Raw genomic sequence first — 6736 nt, 5'->3', positions numbered from 1 at the left:
GGGAATAAAAATAGGAAAACTCCCTTCTTCATTATACCACCTCAACTACCCTCCTTTATTGTCAAGAATAACTCAGGAACTAAATACCTGGATGGATCTGCCCCTCTTGCTTTTGGGAAGATGTCATCTAGTGAAAATGGACAGTTTTGCAAGACTACTATACCCAATGCAAACTATCCCACTACTTCTCCATCATAAAGATGTGAATTCACTCAATAACTCTATATCTAAATTCCTATGGCAAAACAAACGACCACGTATAGCTTTCAAAAAACTATATCTTCCCAGACGTGAAGGGGGCATCAGTCTCCCTCATATCAGAATTTACAACATAGCATGCTTGCTTAGAACTAGTCTAGACTGGATAACACAGTCTTCCCGTTACTCAAATTTCTCTTTGGAATCTGACATGGCCCATCCTTACTCTCTAGTAGCCCTCCTACACTGCAGATGGAAGTCAGTCCCCCTTCCCCACCAACACAATCTCCTATTAAGAGATACCGCAGTGGCATGGAGAGAAGCCCGGAAAATTATAAAGATATCCCCCTTTGTGTCAGTTCACCTCCCGATTCAAGGAAATCCGGCTTTTCCGCCGAGTCTAGAGCACAAATCTTTCAAAACATGGGAACAGAAAGGCCTAACTAAATTCTCCCTTCTCTGCAGCATTCGGACAGGTCAACCATTACCCTTTGCCAGTATTGCGGAAACCTTTTCTCTACCCTCAACACATAACTTCTACTATGGTCAATGCACCAGTTTTTTAAGGGAGGCGTGCAAACAAGTCGACAAGAGGTTCCAAACAAACGTCACAGACCAAATGATCTCGCATAACTCATAAAAAATCTCTGACATATACAAACCTCTTCTTAACAAGCCCTTTTCGCCTCTCTCATCATCATCAATTAAAAACTGGAACAAAGACTTCCCTGACCCAAACCTAGTGGAAAAAATCCTCCATGGACTCAATTCTGTACAAAAGTTAACACCCAACGAAATATGGAGAGAAACACAGCTGAAAATAGCCCACAGAGCATATATGCCTTTCCTATCATCAAAAACGGACAAAAGCAAAGCCTTCTGCCCACTATGCAACCACCAGAAACCATCCCTGGCTCATCGTTTTTGGGACTGTTCTTACATATCTACATTCTGGGAACAAGTTCTTGCCTACATTTTTGAAGTGACCCTAATTAAACTACCCAAGGATCCTTTGCTACTCATCTTCGGTCACTGGGACCCAATATTCCTGCCTTGGTCCAAAACCGCCAACATCTATACTGGACCCACAATGATCTCGAAAGATGCCACCCCACACAAAGTGTGGTCCTTGACATGCCTCTTAATCGCAAGAAGAACTATCTTGAAAAACTGGATTTCACCTGTATGCCCCAACATCACCCAAATCAAACGAGATCTCATGCATCTACTTATCAAAGACCGCCTAAACATGGATTTCAAACAGGAAAACGCCTCAGAACACTTCCGCTCCAAGTGGCACGCCTTTATGCACTCCTCTCTCTCACAAGAGGAAATAGCAAATTTCAGCCTAACCTCCTTCCCCTACTACGACTCCTCTCATCGGATGCCATCTCAAGTGAGCTCAAACGGAACCCCATTCTAATCTCTGACACCACCCTGCTCAATGTCAATAGGACAATATAAACCTGGACAATCATATGCTGCACTATATCATACTAACTCTCTTATTTTACTTATTTTATTTTAGGGCCTCCCCCCCCATCCCCCCTCCCCTCCCCCCCCCCGGTTTTGTTCTTCTTCTCTGTATTATTATTATCGCATAAGTCAATATACTTAGGGATTTCCCAAACAGATCCATCCAGGTATCCATTAACTATAATCGATTGTGGAAATGTTACGATCTGACAAAATGTATTCTTTTAGCCAACTCATATGGGCAAATACACTGGAAACCCTCCTCTACTTAGACCTAAGTTTGTACAAAGTACTCTTTTCTTTTGTCGCCTCTGTACATGCTACAAAATCTGACTGTACACAATACTATACTGTTAATGTATTATTTGAAAATCAAATAAAAACTTTTTGAAAAAAAAAAAAATGGTGTTCTGGTGTCCCACACTAGTGCTCCAGTGTCCAGATGTGAAAACAGCTGCTCAGTGTCCTCTCCTTACACAGAATCTAGTTTGCATTTCATTCTAGTAACAAACCCATCTACACAAACAAATATTTGGCATCCAAGTAGGCCCTAAAAAATGTGGGAAATGCATATGGCCTAAACAATGGTGTTTTAGAGGCCGAAAGAAAAATGTTTGATACGAACGAATAATGGGCCCATGAACATTAAAGTTGCCCTTTTAAACTGTACAATTAAGAAAAGCATATGGAGCAGCACCAACGTAATAAAGACAAAAAAAATAGGAACACAGCACAACTACTTACTTTTTTGCAGCACTCTCCTGATCTTTCGGTACTGCTCTGGCTCTCTTAATTTCAAGTCCGACCACCGCTTCCTGAGCTGATCTTTCGATCGTCGTAACCCGAAATTCCTCTGAAGACTTTTGACCACTTTCGCCATGATCTTGGCCTGTCTGATATTGGGGTTGGGGTAGGGCCCATACTTTCCATCATAGTCGGCCTTCTTCAGGATGTCGACCATCTCCAACATCTCCCCAAAGGACATATTTGTGGCCTTAAATCGTCTCCTTCTGGATCGGGACGTGTCCGGATCCGGGCTTTCCTCCTCGTTCCTGTAATTATCACGCACCTGCTGTGACTCTGCCATGTGCTCTTCCCCCACTGCGCAGAACGAAAAGGGGCGGGGAATAGAATAGAAAGAACGTCAGGGGCGGGCGGAGTTACACGCATGCGCAGTGTATATAAAGCGTAACACACGTGCGTATTACGTACGATCTGTGAGCGGAGGAAGGAGCATTGGACGTGCCGATCGTAAGAACGAAGGTAAGAGACAAACTTGTGCCTATACTGCTTCTACATTGAGGCCTATATTGTAACAAGATTAGGAGAGTTTTGTCTGACATTAGGCTTTGTCTTGTGTTGTGTCTTGCAGTGAACATGGATATGCTAGTGAAAGACAATGACTTCATGTCACTATTCATTGATATGTTAAGGGAGCTGCCATGTCTGTGGGAGATTAACCACCCACATTACAAGAACCAAGCAAAGAGGAAGGCAGCACTGGAGCAATTGTGTGAAATTGTGAAGCAGGTGATCCCCACGGCAGACATCACCTATTTGAAGATCTTAATTGGTGGCCTGAGGAGCACGTATGTAAGGGAGCGCAAGAAAGTCCTGGATTCACAGAGATCCGGAGCAGCAGATGACATCTATGTCCCCAGGATGTGGTACTACGACAGGCTGCATTTTCTGGCAGGCCAGACTGAACCCAGGCCATCCCTCTCCAGTCTTCCTTCCACGCTTCCTTCCCCCCCAGCTGAGGCTTCTGACGCCCAACCTGGGCCTTCCAGGCAACATGTGGAGGAGCCCAGACTGAGCCAGGTATAGCATTCCTCTAAATATTTCTGCTTGTCCAATCAATGACGTTAACTAGATGTTAGTTTGGAGTACTAATTTATGATTGTGATTGATGATGCAAAAACTAAAACCATGTCCCTTTTTCATACACAGGGAAGTCTCAGCCAGGAGGTGGCCGGGCCGAGCCAGCTGGCTGATCTGCAGGTCCCTCCACCCCCCCTGGAAAGAGAAAGTGGCAGGAGGAGGAGTGCCTTAGAGGAGGCTGGCAGAGGACTCTTTTGGAGGGCTACAGAGGTCCTGGGAGCACCACACACCGTGGAGGAGGACATTGCTGCCACCATTGCCGCTAAAAGGCAGAGGATGGAGGAGGGACAACAACTCATGTGTGAGTCGCTCATATTGGAGGCCCTTAATAAAGGTATGAGGGGCCAAATTACAGCTCAGACACACCTTTGCCATGGTCCTCCTCCTCCTCCTGCAGGTCCTCCTCCTCCTTCTCCTCCAGGTCCTCCCAGTCCTCCTCCTCCTCCAGGTCCTACTCCTCCTCCTGCCACATCTCCAACAGCACAGCCACAGCCCGGAAGGAAGCGTGGAAGGAAGACCAGAAAGTGAGGACCCTGGATCCAGTCTGGTCGGCCAAAAGATGCAGCCTCTTGTGGTACCACAGCCTGGGGACACAGATGTCATCTGCTGCTTTCCGGATCTCTGCGAATTCTGGACCAGACTGCCCTCCCTTACATATGGACTCCTCAGGCCACCAATTTTGATGTTCAAGAATTGATGTCTGCCGTGGGGGTCCCAGGCTTCGCTAATTTCTCCTGTTGATCCAGTGTTGCCTTCCTCTTTGTTTGGTTCTGAGCCCTTAATAAAGGATTTTTGTTTTGAATTATACTCTCCTATGTGTTTTACTTCAAAAAGGACAGTTTGTTTGTGAGGATTCAGGTACATTTCAAATATACAATGTGAAATGAACAAGGGACACCAACAACAAACAATCTCCTTGAGATTAAATAATAAAAGATATCAATGGTGTTGGGGTAACTTGACACACAAAACACACACAAAAATATTCTGGAGTAAAAATAAAAATAACATTGAACAAAGATCAGCCTTGGAAAAAATACAAACATTAAATCTAAAACAAAAAAGGCTTAAAATCCCCCCCCCCAAAAAAAAAAAAAACATTCTGTCAGATGTGACAACTAACAATATATTCAGGGAATCCCAATAAAAAAACAAAAAAAAAAGTTTGTGAGAAGTGTGTGTGAATATGAGCAGCAAAACTACTTCATTCTTGTCACATTATAAAGAAGAAGAGAGTGCGCTGTATTAAACCATTTTTGACATTGCAGCGTGACGAAAGTGCTGTATCCATTGCGAACGCTAAGTTTACCAGAACGAGCTGTTCCGTGCCGGAATTTCTTCTGAGCATGCTTGGCACTTTGTGCGTCGGAACAGGCCACACACGGTCGGAATTGACGCGATCGGATTTTGTTGTCGGAAAATTTTATCTCCTGCTCTCCAACTTTGTGTGTCGGAAAATTCGATGGAAAATGTCCGATGGAGCCCACACATGGTCGGAATTTCCGACAACACGCTCCGATTGGACATTTTCCATCGGAAAATCCGACCGTGTGTACGGGGCATAAGTAGAGTTGTGGCCTAACAGTGATTCTTTAAATAGAAATCTCCAGTTCCTTAACTCTGAATATAGTGGAAAATAAATATTATTTACATTATGGCAGATAATTTGCAGACTTTTTCTCCTTTAGCAATAGGAGCATACCAATTTTTATTTTTGGTGGGAGTATAAGACAAGTGTTGGGACAAAGTGATCAATTGTGCATGTGTCATAGTTGCATCATCAATGGCCGGCTGATGGAGAAGACTGATTGTTGGACCCAAAATATGACTGAGATAGGATGGCCAAGGTGGCGATGGTATAACAAGGAGGAGATCAGACCTCACATTATTGGACAGAGCACTTTTAGAGGTAAATTTGCCATAATGTATAAATATGTTGGGTCTTATTTCTCTTCATCTTTTCTTCAGCTCAGGCAGTTCACTTTTAATGCACAGAGTGAAGCAGAGGTGAGCACTGCCTCTTCTTTAATAGGAATTGACCACCTCAATACCGGGCACATTCACCCCCTTCCTTCCCAGGCCATTGTTCAGCTTTCAGCATTGTCACACTTTGAATGACAATTGCACGGTCATGCTACACTGTACCCATATGACACTTTTTATTAATTTACTTCACACAAATAGAGCTTTCTTTTGTTGGTATTTAATCACTGCTGTTTTTTTTTTTTTTACAAAAAAAAAGCTTGAAAATGTTGAAAAAAAAAAAGTGTTTCTTAGTCTCTGTCAGTACATTTTGTAAATAAGTAATTTTTCTCCTTCACCGATGGGTATTGATAGGCTGCACTGATGGGCACTGATGGGGTGGCACTTATGGGCACTGATGAGGCGGCACTTATGGGCACTGATTAGGAGGCACTGATATGCCACACTTATGGGCACTTATATGTGGCACTGAAGAGCACTGATAGGCAGCACTGATGGATGGCACTGGTGGGCACTGATAGGTGGCACTGGGCACTGATAGGCAGCACCGGTGGGCACTGATAGGCTGCACTGATGGGCACTATTGGGAACTGATGGGCATTGATGGGTGGCACTGATGGGCATTGATGGGCAGCACTGATGGGCAGCACTGATGGGCACGGAAAGCCTTCTTCATTCAATTATACTGGGCATTCTATCAGGAAAACTGAGGGCATCTTGTGGCAAAAATTAAGTACTGTAGGAGATATCTCTGGACTGAAGGAGTGTATTGTGTCTTTACATATTTTGTGCTCTAAGGGACCATTTTCATTAAAAAAAGATGCTCAGAAGTGTATAGTTACATAATTAGTCAGGTTGAAAAAAGACAACCATAAAAAAAAAAAAAAAATATCATAGAATCCCATATACCCAATCCTATACCCATAGTTGATCCAGAGGGGGAAAAAAATCCTTCCTGATCCCAGAGAGGCAATCAAATTTTCCCTGGATCAACTTTACCTATAAATGTTAGTACCCAGATATAATATGTACATTTAGGAAAGTATCCAGGCCTTTCTTAAAGCAATCTACTGAGCTGGCCAGACCCACCTCTGGAGGGAGTCTATTCCACATTTTCACAGCTCTTACTGTGAAGACACCTTTCCGTATTTGGAGATGAAATCTCTTTTCCTCTAAACACAAAGAGTGCCCGCTTGTC

This window comes from Aquarana catesbeiana, linkage group LG03, assembly GCF_042186555.1.
Source record: "Aquarana catesbeiana isolate 2022-GZ linkage group LG03, ASM4218655v1, whole genome shotgun sequence".
Lineage (NCBI taxonomy): Eukaryota > Metazoa > Chordata > Amphibia > Anura > Ranidae > Aquarana > Aquarana catesbeiana.
The sequence above is the reverse complement of the archived record's forward strand: the minus strand, read 5'-3'. Positions refer to the sequence as shown.